We start from the raw sequence: 17,812 nt of genomic DNA, 5'->3' as shown, positions 1-17,812 counted from the left end.
TTATATAGTGCCTTTAACGTAGTAAAACATCCCAAGGCGCTTCACAGGAGCGTTATCAAACAAAATTTGACACCGAGCCACATAAAGAGATATTAGGGCAGATGCCACATAAGGAGATATATGGGCAGATGACCAAAGGCTCGGTCAAATAGGTAGGTTTTAAGGAGTGTCTTAAAGGAGGAAAGAGAGGTAGAGAGGTGGAGAGATTTATGGAGGGAATTCCAGAGCTTAGGGCCTTGGCATCTGAAAGCACGGCTGTCAATGGTGGAGCGATTAAAATCAGGAATGCTCAAAGGGTCAGAATTGAAGGAGCGCAGATATCTTGGAGGGTTGTAGGGCTGGAGGGGATTACAGAGATAGGGAGGGGCAAGGCCATGGAGGGATTTGAATACAAGGATGAGAATTTTGAAATCGAGGCAGTGCTTAACCGGGAGCCAGTGTAGGTTGACGAGCACAGGGGTGATGAGTGAACGGGACTTGGTGCGAGTTAGGACACAGGCAGCAGAGTTAATAGATAAGAGTATAAGAACATAAGAAATAAAAGCTGGAGTAGGTCATTCGGCCCTTTTGAGCCTGCTCTGCAGTTCAATAAGATCATGGCTGATCTTCTACCTCAACTCCACCTTTCCGCACTATCCCCATATCCCTTGATTCCCTTAATATTCAAAAATCTATCGATCTCTGTCTTGAATATAGTCAATGAATAAGGCCGGAATTGTGCGGGGGTTCAGCGGGCGCGATCGGTGGCGGGTCGGGTGGGAAAGTCGCCTTTTTTCACAGTGGGCTGGGAACCCACTGTGAACCCGCTGCCACGCGCCTTTCCCAATGTCGGGTCAGTCAGCACTGAGCAAACCCAACACGCAGTGGCAGGGGACCCAATTCAGGTAATTAATGGCTTGTTTAGAGCCAGTTAAGAATGATTTTCAGCTCACCTTTTGCATTTGCCAGCTCGCCCACGGGTTCCACGCTGGTCATGGACCATGTCTGTCAAGCTGAAGCAGGCGTTCAGTGGCCATTGAATCAGCTGTTGATTTGACAGCTTCAAATGTAAAGTAAAAGCTCCCACCTTACAGAGATATCTTCCCTCAGCCACAAGTTCTTCTTTATCGCATTTCCACAACAGATTCACCGTGCTGCAAGTCTTTACACAAGTATCCATCCAGTCTGACCTCATTACCTCTCTCACCATTGACAGATTGCTTCCGTCATCTCTACTTCACCTGCCATCTATTCCATCAGCATGGGTGCCCTTTATAACCTCTCACTTTGTTCCTCAGAATCCCACCATGATCAGCCCCAACACCAGCAGCACCAGGCACACCAGCAGCAACAACACCAACATTCTCCGCAATCAACGGATGCTGCACAGGACAGAGGGCATCAGCACCCAACCACATTGCTGCCCGGGATGCCAGTGATGGCCTCACCATGGCCAGATTTACTTCACTTAACACTACACCCTGGCTGCCACATGATGCGCCAGGTTGGCACCACCCCACACCAACACCATAAAACATCCCTACAATGTCCAAGCCATTCCTTTCACACTCATCGCCATTGTGGGGGATACCATTATGTCTCACCATTCACTGCAACTCACTAAGCCACTTCCAAAGGTACACTCAAATCTGTCCAAGAACGCAAAGTGTTGAAAATAAAGATTTCACTGTTTGACACCACATTAACAGAAACTTTACATGAACATTGCATGAAACACCCAAGTGCCTAAACTTGTGTGTTGTTAGTTGGTATGATTACACTAGGATGAGGGTGAGTGTGAGGGGTGCCTAGTGAGATGGGGATGTGATAATGTAGATAGAGAGGGATGGGTGGAGGTGCAAGGTAAGTTGGTGTGAATAAGGATGTGCAGGAGTAAGAACATAAGAACATAAGAAACAGGAGGAGGAATAGGCCATTTGGCCCTTTGAACCTGCTCCACCATTCAATAAGATCATGGCTGATCTACTACCTCATCTCCACTTTCCTGTACTATCCCCATATCCCTTGATTCCTTTAATATTCAAAAATCTATTGATCTCTATCTTGAATATACTCAACGACTGAGCCGCCACAGCCCTCTGGGGCAGTGAATTCCAAAGATTCACCACCCTCTGAGTGAAGGAATTTCTCCTTATCTCAGTCCTAAATGGCCGACCCCTTATTCTGAGACTGTGACCCTTGGTTCCAGATCCCACAGCCAGGGGAAACATCCTCCCTGCATCTACCCTGTCAAGCCCTGTAAGAATTTTGTATGTTTCAATGAGATCACCTCTCATTCTTCTAAACTCTAGAGAATATAGGCCTAGTCTACTCAATCTCTCCTCATAGGATAATCCCCCATCCCATGAATCAGTCTGGTGAACCTTTGTTGCACTCCCTCTATGGCAAGTATATCCTTCATTAGGTAAGGAGGCCAAAACTGTGCACAATACTCCAGGTGTGGTCCCGCCAGGGCCCTTTTTAATTGCAGTAAGACGTCTTTACTCTTATATTCAAATCCTCTTGTAATAAAGGCCAACATACCATTTGCTTTCTTAATTGCTTGCTGTACCTGCATGTTAAATTTCAGTGATTCCTATACAAGGACACCCAGGTCCCTCTGAACACCAACATTTCCCAATCTCTCACCATTTAAAAAATACTCTGTTTTTCTATTTTTCCTACCAAAGTGGATAACTTCACATTTCTCCATATTATAATCCATTTGCCATGTTCTTGCCCATTCACTTAGCCTGTCTATAGCCCCTTGAAGCCTCTTTGCATCCTCCTCACAACTTACATTCCCACCTAGCTTTGTATCATCAGCAAACTTGGATATATTACATTTGGTCCCCTCATCCAAATCATTGATATAGATTGTGAATAGCTGAGGTCCAAGCACTGATCCTTGCCAACTAGCTTGCCAACCCAAAAATGACCCGTTTGTTCCTACTCTCTGTTTTCTGTCCATTAACCAATCCTCAATCCATGCTAGTACATTACCACCAATCCCATGAGCCCTAATTTTGTTTCATAACCTTTTGGTTAGGGTAGGGAAGGCAGAGTGAAGGGGATGTGATGAGAGGCACAGCAGGATGAGGTTGAGTGTGGCTTTCTACTAACATTTCGTGATCTACTGAGATCATTGAAACGTTTGTGACACTGCGCCCAGGTCCTCCTGACCACATCCCTGCTTGTGCCTTCCTCTGCAATGTGCAGCCAGGCTGTATTAATCTCCTGGGGAGGCCTCTTCTGCCCATGGGAAGGGAAGAGGACCACCCTGTGTGCTGTGACACCATCCATAAGCATATGGCGGGAGTCATGGGGGAGCCTAAGTGCAGCCCGGTGCCTTCATGCAGTCATTGTCAGTGTTTGCAGCACCTCACAGCTGTAGAACACTGACAGCACAAACGTAAAAATAAAGTTGGCCATGGTCCCTTTAAGGAAACCAGCTGATGGCGCGTCATCAAATGACGTCAACAGGCGCACTTCCTCTAGCTTCCACTGGCTGGGCTTAACAAGCCCTATCAAGGGAAAATCATTTTGGACAGCGAGATGGAGCCAGCAGCGGAGCTTCTACAAGTTTGTGAAAAGGAAGAGAGTAGCGAAAATAAACGTTGGTCCCTTAGAGGCTGAGACAGGAGAAATTATTATGGGGAATAAGGAAATGGCAGAAACGTTAAACATATATTTTGTATCTGTCTTCACAGTAGAAGACACAAAAAGCAATCCAAAAATGGCCTAATGAGGATGAGGAACTTAACGTAATTAAAATAAGTAGAGAAAAAGTACTAGAGAAACTAATGGGACTATAAGCCGACAAATCCCCTGGATCTGATGGCCTACATCCTAGGGTTCTAAAAGAGGTGGCTGCAGAGATAGTGGATGCATTGGTTTTGATCGTACAAAATTCCCTAGAATCTAGAATGGTCCCAGTGGATTGGAAGGTACCAAATGTAACGCTGCTATTCAAGAAAGGAGGGAGAGAGAAAACAGGGAACTACAAACCAGTTAGCCTGACATCAGTCGTCGGGAAAATGCTGGAATCCATTGTTAAGGACATGGTATCAGGGCACTTAGAAAATCATAACATGATTAGGCAAAGTCAACATGGTTTTATGAAAGGGAAATTGTGTTTGACAAATTTATTCGTGTTTTTTGAGGATGTAACTGACAGGGTAGATAAAGGGGAACCAGTGGATGTAGTATACTTGGGGGGGGGAATTTTATCAATGGGGGCACGTAGGGGGCGGGACTGCTGCTTGTCGGGTTTCAGTCCCGCCCCCAACGATGTTCGGCCAACCCACGCTATTTTCCCTTGATTGACCTTGTTAAGCCTGCCCTGTTAACGGGCAGTTAAGTGGCTGTAATCCCCTTCCCACCTCGAGGAGATGGGTCCCAGCGCGAGTCGGGGACCCGCCTCCTGGGAAGATGGCACGGAGGTGGGCTGAGGGCAGGTTCGGTACCCGCTCCCAGTTTCTCCCAATTTCCCAGCAGTCCTGCCTCCAAACCCATCTCCCTAGGGCTGGAAAAATCACCCCCTTGGATTTCCAAATGGCATTCAATAAGGTGCCACATAAAATATTATTATACAAGATAAGGGTTGGAGGTAATATAGTAGCATGGATAGAGGATTGGTTAATGGACAGAAAACAGAGAGTAGGGATAAATGGGAAAAAGATTCACAAACCTTTGAGTGAAGAAATTTCTCCTCATCTCTGTCCTAAATGGCCTACCCCTTATTCTGTGACTGTGGCCCCATGTTCTAGATTCCCCAGCCAGGGGAAACATTTTCCCAGCTTTAACCCTGTCAAGCCACTTAAGAACGTTATGGGGGAAAAATTCGGTATCGCCCCATTTGGGGTGCCATTATTGGCGGTGCGCAAAGTTTAGCGCCTGGCGCTAATTATCGCCTCTGACAGCAAACTTGGCTTTTATCGCCCCTGGAGGTGATTGGAGCGTTAAATCAGGCGCTTTACACCTGTCTTAAGGCGCAAAGGCCGAGGAGCGAGGCGCTACCTCAGAGCACTGGCGAAGCAAGGAAGGGCAAATCAAAATAAACCTGCAAAGTGCTGCTCAGTACCCAAAACTCCTTCACACAGCGTTGGATCTCTCCAGAGGTCTCTCTCTCTCAGAATGCGTGGTGCAAAAATGTCACCGACAAAAAAAGGCAGGAAGCGGTCGCCTTTAGATAGCGCTCCCCTAGTCCCTTTCTGACAGCATAACGCTCCCCTCAACCTGTCGTTGCAAGCGGCAGGCGGTAAGGCAGGGGGCACCACTCAATATCTGGCCCGGGGCGCTGCGCACTTGACTGACATCATAATCTGCTGGCGTAGGAGACCGTGGCGGTAGTGTTTAGCGCCGCCCCAAAATGTCTAGTTAATTTCGCGAGCGACACAAACATCGCCGCGCCCAGCCTCTAGTTGCTTTGCGCCCCAATTGGCCCCCTCTTAAGGCGCTAACGGGAGGCGCAAACAACTGAATTTTTCCCCCTATGTGTTTCAATTAGATCACCTCTCATTCTTCTAAACTCTAAGGAATATAGGCCTAGTCTACTCTCTCTCTCCTCATAGGGCAATCTCCTCCTCCCAGGAGCCAGTCTAGTGAACATTAGTTGCACTCCCTCTAAGGCAAGTATGTCTTTCCTTAGGTAAGGAGACCAGAACTGTACAGAGTACTTCAGGTGTGGCCTCACCAATGCCCTGTATACTTGTAGTAAGACTTCTTTACTCTTATACTCTAATCCTTTGTAACAAAAGCTAACATACCATTTCTTAATTGTTTGCTGTATCTGCATGTAAACTTTCTGTGGTTCATGTACAAGGATACCCAGGTCCCTTTGAGTGCAAAAATTTACCAGTCTCTCACAATTCAAAAAATATTCTGCTTTTTGTTTTTTCTACCAAAGTGGATAACTTCACACTTCCCCACATTGTATTCCATTTGCCATGTTCTTGCCCACTCAGTCAACCTGTCCATATCTCTCTGCAGCCTCTTTGCATCCTCCTCACAGCTTACTTTCCCACCTAACTTTGTATCATCAGCAAACTTGGATACATTACACTCAGTACCTTTACCTAAGTCATTAATATAGATTGTAAATAGCTGAGGCCCAAGCACTGATCCTTGCGGTACCCCACTAGTTACAGCCTGCCAACCTGAAAAAGTCCTGTTTATTCCTTTCTGTTTTCTGTCCATTAACTAATTCTCAATCCATGCTAATATATTACCTCTTATACAATAAGTCCTAATTTTGTGTAGTAACCTCTTGTGTGGCACCTTATTGAATGCTTTTTGAAAATCCAAATACTCTACATCCATTGGTTTCCCCCTTATCCATCCTACTAGTTACATCTTCAAAGAACTCTAACCGATTTGTCAAGCACAATTTCTCTTTCATAAAACCATGTTGACTCTGCCTAATCATATTATGATTTTCTAAGTGCCCTGTTACCATAATAATAGATTCTAGCATTTTGCCTACTACTGATGTCAGGCTAACTAGCCTATAGTTCCCCATTTTTCTCTTCCTCCTTTCTTAAATAGCGGGGTTATGTTTGCTACCTTCCAATCCTTGGGGACTGTTCTAGAATTTAGGGAATTCTGGAGGATTAATACCAGTGCATCCACTATCTCTGCAGCTACCTCTTTTAAAACCCTAGGATGCAGGTCGTCCGGTCCAGGGGATTTGTCGCTACTTAGTCTCATTCATTTCTCCAGTACTATGTCTTTACTTATGCTGATTTCTTTAAGTTCCTCATTCTCTCTAGACCCTTGGTTCCCCATTATTTCTGGAATGTTTTTTGTGTCTTCTACTGTGAAGACAGATACAAAATATTTGTTTAATGTCTCCTTTTCCTTATTGCCATTTCCTTATTGCCCATTATAATTTCTCCTGTCTCTGCCTATAATGGGCCCACTTTTACTTTCACTAATCTCTTCCTATTTACATACCTATAGGAACGTTTACAATCTGTTTATATGTCTCTTGCTTATTTACTCTCATATTCTTTTTCTCTTTCCTTATCAATTTCTTGGTCCTCCTTTGTAGATTTTTTAAATCCTCCTGATCCTCAGACTTATTACTCTTTTTCGCAACATTATAAGTCTCTTCCTTTAATCTAATACCATCTTTAACTTCCCTTGTTAGCCAGTTTTGGATGACCTCAAGTTTACGGAGGTTAGAAGATAGGAGTTCAGCAGGTGTGCATTGAAATAGTCAAGTCTGGATGTAACAAAGGCATGGATGATGGTTTCAGCAGCAAATGAGCTGAGTGCAAGTCGCATTGAGTTTAAGCAGAGTTTGGTAAGTGGCTGAAAAAGTCTTTTAAGTGCATTTACTGAATTTTAGTGAGTAAAAAAGTTTTATTATTTGAAGTAAGTTTAATTTTTTAGAGTAAATTAAGCTGTTGGGGAGTTTAAATGAAGTAGAATCCGGGTATAAAAAGGGGCGTGCTTAGTGTGGTCGCGCTGAGTGCGGTTGCATTGAGTGTAAGTAGAGTTTGGTAAGTGGGAGAGTTCGGGCAAGTGGGAGGTGAGGGGGTGCTTTTTGCCCTGTTTTGCTTCCCACTCTCAGGCTAATCCAACACTGCGGAAGTGGAGCAGCGAGACAATTCAACTGGACAGGTCCCCCAGACAGCATTCACAAGGGAGGTTGGTGAATAGCTGGTTGGTAGGTCCTCTTCTTTCTCTTCTATACCTTTAAGTTGGTAAGTCCTATTAAATAGTGGTGTAATATTATCTTCTATATCGGGGCAGAGGGTCTTCATAACTAATAATAAGAAATTTAATTAATTACATAGATATGGGTGAACAGGTGATGTGTCACTGTTGTGAAATGTGGGAGCTGATGGACCCCATTGAGGCTCACGGTGATTACATTTGCGGTAAGTGTTTGCTGCTAGAGGAACTCAAGCTCCATGTTAAAGAGCTTGAGACTGAGCTTCAGACACTGCGACACATCAGGGAGGGGGAGAGGTTCCTGGACTCTATGTTTCAGGAGGTGGTCACACCTATGAAATTGATTAATGCAGATGTAGTCCGTGGTCAGGGACAGGATGGTGTGACTACGAGTGAGGCAGGTACAGGAATCCAGGAGATAGTGTTGAAGGAGACGCAGCCCTTGCTCTTGTCAAGCAGGTTCGAGGTTCTTACTCCCTGTGAGGGCGGGAGCGGGGACTGCAGGGAGAATGAGCAACCTGGCCACAGCACCGTGGTACGGGGGCCATTCAAGTGGAGGCAGTAAAAAGAAATGTTGTAGTGGTAGGGGATAGTATCATTAGGGGGATAGATAGGGTTCTCTGCAGTCAAGAGCGGGAGTCCCGAAGGTTGTGTTGCCTGCCCGGTGCCAGGGTTAAGGACATCTCTTCTGGGCTGGAAAGAAACTTGGAGTGGGAGGGGGAGGATCCAGTTGTTGTGGTCCATGTTGGTACAAACAACGTAGATAGGACAAGGAAGAAGGTTCTGTTAAAGGAGTATGAGCAGCTAGGGGTCAAACTTAAAAACAGAACCTCAAGGATAATAATCTCTGGGTTATTACCTGAGCCACGAGCGAATTTGGCTAGGATAAATAAAATTAAAGAGTTAAATGCGTGGCTCAAAGACTGGTGTGGGAGAAATGGGTTTTGCTTCCTGGGACACTGGCACCAGTACTGGGACAGGAGGGAGCTGTTCCGTTGGGACAGACTCCACTTGGCCAGTGCTAGGACTAGAGTCCTGGCGAATCATATAACTAGGGCTGTAGAGAGGGCTTTAAACTAATTAGTGGGGGGGAGGTTTCTAGAGAGCAAATAATAGAAATGGCAATGGAGAAGGTCATAGACTTAGGTAGCAGTGGGGGAATTAAAAAACAGAACGTGTCAGGAAGGGACAGAAGGTATGGAGTAAAAGGTAAAGTAGTAAAAGGGGAAAAAACAGGAACTAAGTGTTACAAAACATATTTGAAAGTTCTTTATCTGAATGCACGTAGCATTCGTAACAAAATGAATGAGTTAACGGCACAAATAACTACATATGGGTATGATCTTGTGGCCATTACAGAAACATGGCTGCAGGGTGACCATGACTGGGAATTAAACATACCTGGTTATTTAACAATCAGGAAGGACAGGCAGGAAGGGAGGGGAGGTGGGGTGGCTATGTTAATAAAGGAAGGAATCACTATAATACAGAGAAATGATATTGGGTCAAAGGAGCAGGATAGTGAAACAGTTTGGGTGGAGATAAGGAATAATAAGGGGGAAAAAACACTAGTGGGCGTAGTCTATAGGCCTCCGAACAGTTGCAACTTTGTTGGACGGAGTATTAATCAGGAAATAGTTGAGGCTTGTAATAAGGGAACAGCTATAATTATGGGGGATTTTAACTATCATATTAACTGGACAAATCAAATTGGGCAGAGCAGCCTTGAGGATGAGTTCATTGAGTGTATTAGGGATGGGTTTCTTGAGCAGTATGTAACTGAACCGACCAGGGGGCAAGCAACCTTAGATTTGGTCCTGTGTAATGAGTCAGGATTAATTAAAAATGTCCTAGTAAAGGATCCCCTTGGAATGAGTGACCATAACATGGTTGAATTCCATATTCAATTAGAGGGTGAGAAGGTTGGATCTCAAACAAGCGTGCTGAGCTTGAATAAAGGAGACTATGAAGGTATGAGAGCAGAATTGATTAGAGTGGACTGGGAAAATAGATTAAAGGGTAAGATGGTACATGATCAGTGGTGTACATTTAAGGAGTTATTTTACAACTTCCAAAAAAAAAATATTCCACTGAGGAAAAAAGGGTGTAAAAGAAAAGATAGCCATCCGTGGCTAAGTAAAGTAATTAAGGATAGTATCCGACTAAAAACAAGGGCATATAAGGTAGCCAAATCTAGTGGGAGGATAGAAGATTGGGAAGTCTTTAAAAGACAGCAAAAAATAACTAAAAGATTGATAAAGAAAGGGAAGATAGATTATGAAAGTAAATTAGCAAAAAATATAAAAACAGATAGCAAAAGTTTCTATAGTTATATAAAAAGAAAAAGGGTGGCTGAAGTAAATGTTGGTCCCTTAGAAGATGAGACTGGGAAATTAATGGTGGGAAACATGGAGATGGCAAAAATGCTGAACAAATATTTTGTATCAGTCTTTACGGTAGAGGATACTAAGAATATCCCAACACTGGACAAACAGGGGGCTCTAGCGGGGGAGGAGCTAAATACGATTAAAATCACTAAGGAAGTGGTACTTGGTAAAATAATGGGACTCAAGGCGGATAAATCCCCTGGACCTGATGGCTTATATCCTAGGGTCTTGAGGGAAGTGGCGGTAGGGATTGTGGATGCATTGGTAATAATTTTCCAAAACTCCCTGGACTCAGCAAAGGTCCCGGCAGATTGGTAAACTGCTAATGTAACACCCTTATTTAAAAAGGGTGGTAGGCAGAAGGCTGGAAACTATAGACCTGTTAGCCTAACATCTGTGGTTGGTAAAATGTTAGAGTCCATTATTAAGGAGACAGTAATGGGACATTTGGATAAACATAATTTAATAGACAAACTCAGCATGGTTTCATGAAGGGGAAGTCATGTTTGACAAATTTGCTTGAGTTCTTTGAGGAAGTAACATACAGGGTGGATAAAGGGGAACCAGTGGATGTAGTGTATTTAGACTTCCAAAAGGCATTTGACAAGGTGCCACACAAAAGATTATTGCTCAAGATAAAAAAAAATCACAGGATTGGGGGTAATATTCTGGCGTGGGTGGAGGATTGGCTCTCTAACAGAAAGCAGAGAGTTGGGATAAATGGTTCATTCTCAGACTGGCAATCAGTAGCTAGTGGTGTTCCGCAGGGGTCAGTGCTGGGTCCCCAACTCTTTCCAATCTATATTAACGATTTGGAGGAGGGGACCGAGTGTAACATATCAAAGTTTGCAGATGATACCAAGATGGGAGGGAAAGTAGTGAGTGAGGAGGACATAAATAACCTGCAAAGGGACATAGACAGGCTAAGTAAGTGGGCAGAGATTTGGCAGATGGAATACAATACTGGAAAGTGTGAGGTTATGCACTTTGGCAGGAAAAATCATAGAGCAAGTTATTATCTTAATGGTAAGAAACTGAAAAGTACTGTAGTACAAAGGGATCTGGGGGTCCTGGTGCACGAAACTCAAAAAGTTAGTATGCAGATGCAGCAAGTGATCAAGAAGGCCAATGGAATGTTGGCTTTTATTGCTAGGGGGATAGAATATAAAAACAGGGAGGTATTGCTGCAGTTGTAAAAGGTATTGGTGAGACCGTACCTGGAATAAAGCATACAGTTTTGGTGTCCATACTTAAGAAAAGACATACTTGCTCTCGAGTCAGTACAAAGAAGGTTCACTCGGTTAATCCCGGGGATGAGGGGATGGACATATGAGGAGAGGTTGAGTAGATTGGGACTCTACTCATTGAGTTCAGAAGAATGAGAGGCGATCTTATTGAAACATGTAAGATTGTGAAGGGGCTTGATTGGGTGGATGCGATGAGGATGTTCCCAATGATGGGTGAAACTAGAACTAGGGGGCATAATCTTAGAATAAGGGGCTGCTCTTTCAAAACTGAGATGAGGAGAAACTTCTTCACTCAGAGGGTGGTAGGTTTGTGGAATTTGCTGCCCCAGAAAGCTGTGGAAGCTACATCATTAAATAAATTTAAAACTGAAATAGATAGTTTCCTAGAAGTAAAGGGAATTAAGGGTTACAGGGAGCAGGCAGGAAATTGGACATGAGTCTAGGTTTGGAATGGTCATGGCCCTGTGGGTAGTGGAGCGGGCCCAGGGGCCATGTAGCCTGGTTCTGCTCCTACTTCTTGTGTTCTAATTCTGTGTTAGATTTCAGGAGATGGTTTTATTCCTGTTCCTGGCTGGGGTGGAGATCGCCTTTACAGAAGGTAAGTACTGTAGAAAATATAGGGACAGAGTGATCTCCTGGACGAGCTTCGATCGCCTAGATGGGTCGGAGAGGAATTTCCCAGATTTTTTCTCCCAAATTGGCCATTAGGTTTTTTATCTGGTTTTTCACCTCTCCCGGGAGATCACATGGGTTCGGGTGGGATGGAGAGTGATAGAAGATTTGAGGTTAGGATCAGATCAGCCATGATCTTATTGAATGGTGGAGCAGGCTCGAGGGGCCGATTGGCCTACTCCTGCTCCTATTTCTTATGTTCTTATGGCAGGGGCGGAGTCGGGCGATGTTACGGAGGTGGAAATAGGCGGTCTGAGTTATGGTGCGGATATGTGGTCGGAAGCTCATCTCAGCGTCAAATATGACACAAGGTTGTGAACAGTCTGGTTCAGCCTCGGACACTTGCCAACGAGAGGGATGGAGTCAGTGGCTAGGGAAAAGAGTTTGTGGCGGGGACCGAAGACAATGACTTCAGTCTTCACAATATTTAGTTGGGGGAAATTTCTGCTCATCCAGCACTGGATTTCGGACAAGCAGTCAGACAATTTAGGGACTGTGGAGGTGGGTCAAGAGAGGTGGAGGTGAGTGAGAACTGGGTACCGTCAGCGTACAGGGAAACTGACGCTTTGTTTTTGGATGATGTCACCAAGGGGCAGCATGTAGATGAGAAATAGGAGCGGGCCAAAGATAGAACCTTGGGGGACACCAGAGGTAACGATGCAGGAGCAGGAAGAGAAGCCATTGCAGGTGATTCTCTGGCTACGATTAGATAGATAAGAATGGAACCAGGCGAGTGCAGTCCCACCCAGCTGGACGACGGTGGAGAGGCGTTGAAGGTGGATGGTGTGGGCAACCGAGTCAAAGGCTGCAAACAGGTCGAGAAGGATGAGGACGGATAGTTTACCTTTGTCACAGTAGCATAGAATGTAATTTGTTACTTTGATAAGAGCCGTTTCAGTACTGTGGCAGGGCCGGAAACCTGATTGGAGGGATTCAAACATGGAGTTCAGGGACAGATGGGCATGGATTTTGGAGGCAACAACACGTTCAAGGACTTTGGAGAGGAAAGGGAGGTTGGAGATGGGGTGGTAGTTTGCAAGGATGGCGGGGTCTTTACTCCAGAATCAAGTGAAATCAGGATATTTGCTTAATCATTTTACTTTAAGCTAGTTACAAACTGCAAGAACAAACGCAAATGTGAGAACAAATGCTTGTGCTCTGTGCATATCATTTGCAAAACAGGATAGCTTTAAAACATGTGAGTAATACCTTTTGAACTATCAAGGACCATTAATAGCTCTAACTAGAAAGTCCATCTCACAAATAATGTTGGAGGAAAAGAACCAATCAACACTGCATCCTTAATTAAAGAAAACTTGAAGCAGATAGCAGGGAAGGATTCTCCAGAAAGTCTGAGTGGAAATATAGGCTGGGTGGGACTATACCTGATTGTTGAGAAGTGTTAAAATTGGAACATAGGCATCTTCCATGAGAAAAGAGCAGTTAACACCTTTCAACGAATGGGACAAGAGAGGGTGTGGAGCCTGCAGGTGTTTGTAAAGCTAATTGCAATCAAAGGAAAAATGATTTCTAAAAAGGGTGACTTTTGGACTCTGTTTTGGGGACTCGCAGCCTGCCCAGACAGGGAGTCCTCTAATACCGCTAGTAGTGGAGCACCAAAGGGAACTTGCATCCTCCTCCATGGTGTGCCCCAAAACTGTTGAAGATATTGGCCCAGATTTTGCTGGAGAGGGGCATCTCATGGCGTGCCCGGTTTGTTAGATTTATTTTCTCACCCTTCAGCTTGAAAATGATTTGTGCCGCAAACTGCTGGAAGTGCGAGCTGATAATGGTGCGGCGAGGGGACCATCGTGAACGACCCGTGAACAACAGTCTATCTCCTTAACCAATGAGATTTAAGGATTGGGAAAGAACCAGAGGAACAACGGATAAGGAAATAGAGTGAATTATATAACTAAATCTGGTACAGAAAGAGAAACAAAGAGAGGGAAAGAAAGATTGGATTAAGAGAGAGAGAAAAAAAGAGACAGAAAAAAAAGTAAGAAAAAGTTAAAACATTTTAATTTTAAGAACCTCTAAGAACAATTTACTACCTGCAGGAATGATACTCCATAGTTTCAATTGTTCCCTTTCTGGGCCTCCACGGAGGAGTGGCATTGCAGGAACATAAATCACATCATTAAAAGGATCCTTGCAGCAATAAGTACCAGCTCTGACTTTCTGCGGAAAGTTTAATTCATATGTACTGTGCAAATGCAGCAATTTCACGAAACTCATGACGAGTTTGAGGGCGAGTTCCCATTTTCGTGAGGCTAAACCCGAGCAGCGCAATTCACCCAGCAACGTGGCAATTTGCAATTCACAGGGTATCTCTTCCTCGTCACAAATTATTGGGTTATTAATAACAGCATGCGCATTAAACTTGCTGTTATTTTCCTATCAAATTCTGGGCCATTGTCACTGGTTGAAATTTCAGTGTGATAGTCGTACCAACCAATTAACTAAATTGTGTTTAAAAATTGGTTGTCTCTGGGTCTGAACTAGGATCACAGCCGGGAGTTGGACTCTCAGGATCTGATATTATAAATGTAACCATTTCAGACCCTTGGTGCATCGGTGTTCCCCAAGCAACCATCCTTGGTTCTTTCAGCAGTGACGGGATTACCTGAGATTCCTCCAATGTCTATTAATTGCTTAATTAGAATAAATGTTTAATCGAAATTTGTATATGCTGGAATGCTGATGCCTTACACCATTGTTAAATTTTACAGTTTGCGTGATCTCAGAGGACCACTAGAAAAGGGTATAAAATGGGTTCCGAACAGACAGGAGATGTGGAAGACTTCAGAGAGAATTCAGGGAATTCAGGAGACACCCAGAGGATGAGCCAGGGGCCGGAGCCAGAGGGCGCAAATACGTATGATCGCAACTTCTACCCAGGGCATAAACGGGGTAATATAACTCAAAATTATACCTTGAAAACTACTGCTCAGATACTGTAATTTATCAAGTCTCACTTGTGCTGAATAAAATTTAATCACTGCCACCAATACAGATCAACGTGTAATCATTGGATATCAGGGTTAATCAAACCTAATACCAGGGTTAAATATTGGGAGGGAGAGTGAACTAGTGAAGGATGAAGTCATCATGGCAGCTGCCCGGGAATCAGGCACACACCTGCATGATACGTTGACAGTCATTGCAGACCAGCTGCACATTGAGCGAGTGGTAGCCCTTGCAGTCAACATGAAAGCCAGGACCTTCCTTGGAAATCTGCAGGGCAATGTGGGTCCAGTCGACTATGTCCTGCTCTAGGGGAAACCTGTTATTTCGGCAAATCCTAGAGCCTGACCCTGTTCCTTGTGGATGTCCACAAGGAACTTGAAGTCGTTAACATTGGCAAACATTGCATCCATAAACTGTGTGATGCAGGCATGGACTGTAGACTGGCTGCGGTACACAGTGTCGCCTGCTGCAGCCTGGAACAAGGCTGAGGCCTGAAGAAATTGGGGGCAGTTGTCACTTTTACTGCCACAGGGAAGACTGTGCAAGCTGTGGCAGTGGGCTGCAGTTCCTGCTGCAGGAGGTGGCACAACTCCGACACCGCCTCTCTGCAGAAACACAACCTCCTTACGCATTGCTCCTCCGAAAACTGCAGGTACGAGGTTCAGGATCTAAAGACTCGGAGTGGGTAGGGATACCTCTAGCTCTTCTCCTTCTGCCTCATCTCCCTCCAGCTGCAGCTCTGTGTGGCCCTTCCTTCTGCTATTCCTCTTCATCCTCCTCCTCCTCCTCTTCCAAACACAGTGGTAACCCAACCATCACTCCCATGTTACCAACCTGAGTGCTGGCAGAAGCCCCTTCTCAGTGCACAGGACTGTAGAGGCAGTCCTAGCAATAGCAACAAGTGTAGAAATCAAAATCTCCAACCAGCTTGCAGTAAGCAGAAGCCTTTCCAATGATTTATCTTGCATCAGATGGAGATCCCCTTAAATTGTGCACAGAATGGCAATGTTCATGGATTGTCAGCGTGTTTTAGGTATGGCATCAGCAACCATCCTGCAGGCGATGGCATGGGTGTCCTGCAAGCAGAGATGGGTCCTATTTGCATATTGTTATGAGGCTTCTGCTGCCTTCGGGCAGGAGTGTTGGACGCCTATTTCAAGGCCCACCCAAAGACACGAGTCTCGCTGACTTGCCTGCTGCTGCCCCTCATTCTTGCCCCACTATAGTTTCACCAAATTGATTGTGAAAAATTTGATAAACAAAGTGAATTTTAACAATAGTCAGAACATATCCTAGTTATCGTACAAGATAATTAGATCCATTTCTGTGCCGGTAATTCAATTTCTGGAGATTCATAAAATAAATCTTTGCAAATATTGTCTTGATAAATAACAATTAAAAAGTATATTTTGGGTATTTTAGAAATGTTCTAAAATTGGAGCTGTGAGGCAAGATTAGTTTGTAAAAAAAGATATTTCCAGTGTAAAATGTTTAACTGTTAAAATCAATCTTGAAATTAATCCGTTGAGAATTAGGTGAAGAGTAGGATGCTCAAATGTAATTAGCCCCTTTACTGTGTTTGTATCTGTAAAAGTTGCATACGACACACCATGACATATGTCTCAAAAGCTGAATTATAAAAATGTTAAATTAATCCTGTGCAAATAATTGTGGAAGGCTTTGGATTCTTATGTAGATTATTGATAGCTAGTTGCTTTTTTAAGCTATCTCTTAAGATTGTGAAACACTGCATGCTTAGAAATACTCCCATTTTCAGACCAAAGTAGTCACAACATTTTGAGAGACAGCTTCCTTTTATCAGTTAACCATGGCAAAATAACTCATATTTAAACTTGCACTTTTTCTTTTTTTAGCCTCGACAATTATTTCATTACTTTTTAATTAAGCCGTCTTCTTCCTAGAACACTCTAAAATACTATTCATTTAGAAACAGAAGGGTGAAGAAAATATCAATCGATCTCCAGTTTAAATGATTCTAATTCATTCCGTACATTTTTTGTCTGCTTAATAAGAACGTGCAACTGTTATTCTTACCCTGTGGGTCTTCGGTATTGTATTTTCTAAGTCACAATCCTGGCATTCGCAGTTGCAACAAAAAAGAATTAGTAAACTTCTTTGCTTTTGTTTTGTTTTGTTTATTTTTCTTGAAGCAGAGACGCTGAACTGATTCTGAAGCAAATTTAACCTACTGATACTGTTTATTCTGTTACAACTGTTTGTGGCGAACTACTGCGGTATAGGAAACAGACAGGAAGCAGATGTAATCTTAATCATCAACACCAAAGACAGCCAATCTCCAGACGCCATCCTACAACTCATCCGCTTCATCCTTGACCACAATGTCTTCACCTTCGACAACCAGTTCTTTACCCAAACACACGGAACAGCCATGGGGACCAAATTCGCACCCCAATACGCAAACATCTTCATGCACAAGTTTGAGCAAGACTTCTTCGCTGCACAGGATCTCCAACCAACGCTATACACCAGATACATCGACGACATTTTCTTCCTATGGACCCACGGCGAAGAATCACTGAAAAGACTACACGATAACATCAACAAGTTCCATCCCACCATCAAACTCACCATGGACTACTCCTCAGAATCAGTCTCATTCCTGGACACACGAATCTCCATCAAAGACGGACATCTCAGCACTTCACTCTACCGCAAGCCCACGGACAACCTCACGATGCTTCACTTCTCCAGCTTCCACCCTAACCACGTTAAAGAAGCCATCCCCTATGGACAAGCCCTGCGAATACACAGGATCTGCTCAGACGAGGAGGAACGCGATGGACACCTACAGACACTGAAAGACGCCCTTGTAAGAACGGGATATGACGCTCGACT

At 44.1% G+C, this 17,812-nt stretch overlaps 1 protein-coding gene across 1 annotated transcript in view; it reads right to left on the bottom strand.

Annotated features, from left to right (window-relative positions):
- The window catches only part of LOC147122852 (toll-like receptor 2), a 40,468-nt gene extending 23,388 nt beyond the window's left edge, over positions 1-17,080 (bottom strand). The window contains exon 1 of the mRNA XM_086012042.1: positions 16,991-17,080. The gene's annotated coding sequence lies outside the window, so the exon portion shown is untranslated. The remainder of the gene's footprint in view (positions 1-16,990) is intronic.
- Positions 17,081-17,812: the final 732 nt, after the last annotated feature.

Source organism: Somniosus microcephalus, chromosome 2 (genome assembly GCF_052327205.1).
Source record: "Somniosus microcephalus isolate GS21.2 chromosome 2, FLI_Smic_1.0, whole genome shotgun sequence".
NCBI lineage: Eukaryota > Metazoa > Chordata > Chondrichthyes > Squaliformes > Somniosidae > Somniosus > Somniosus microcephalus.
The sequence above is the reverse complement of the archived record's forward strand: the minus strand, read 5'-3'. Positions and strand labels throughout refer to the sequence as shown.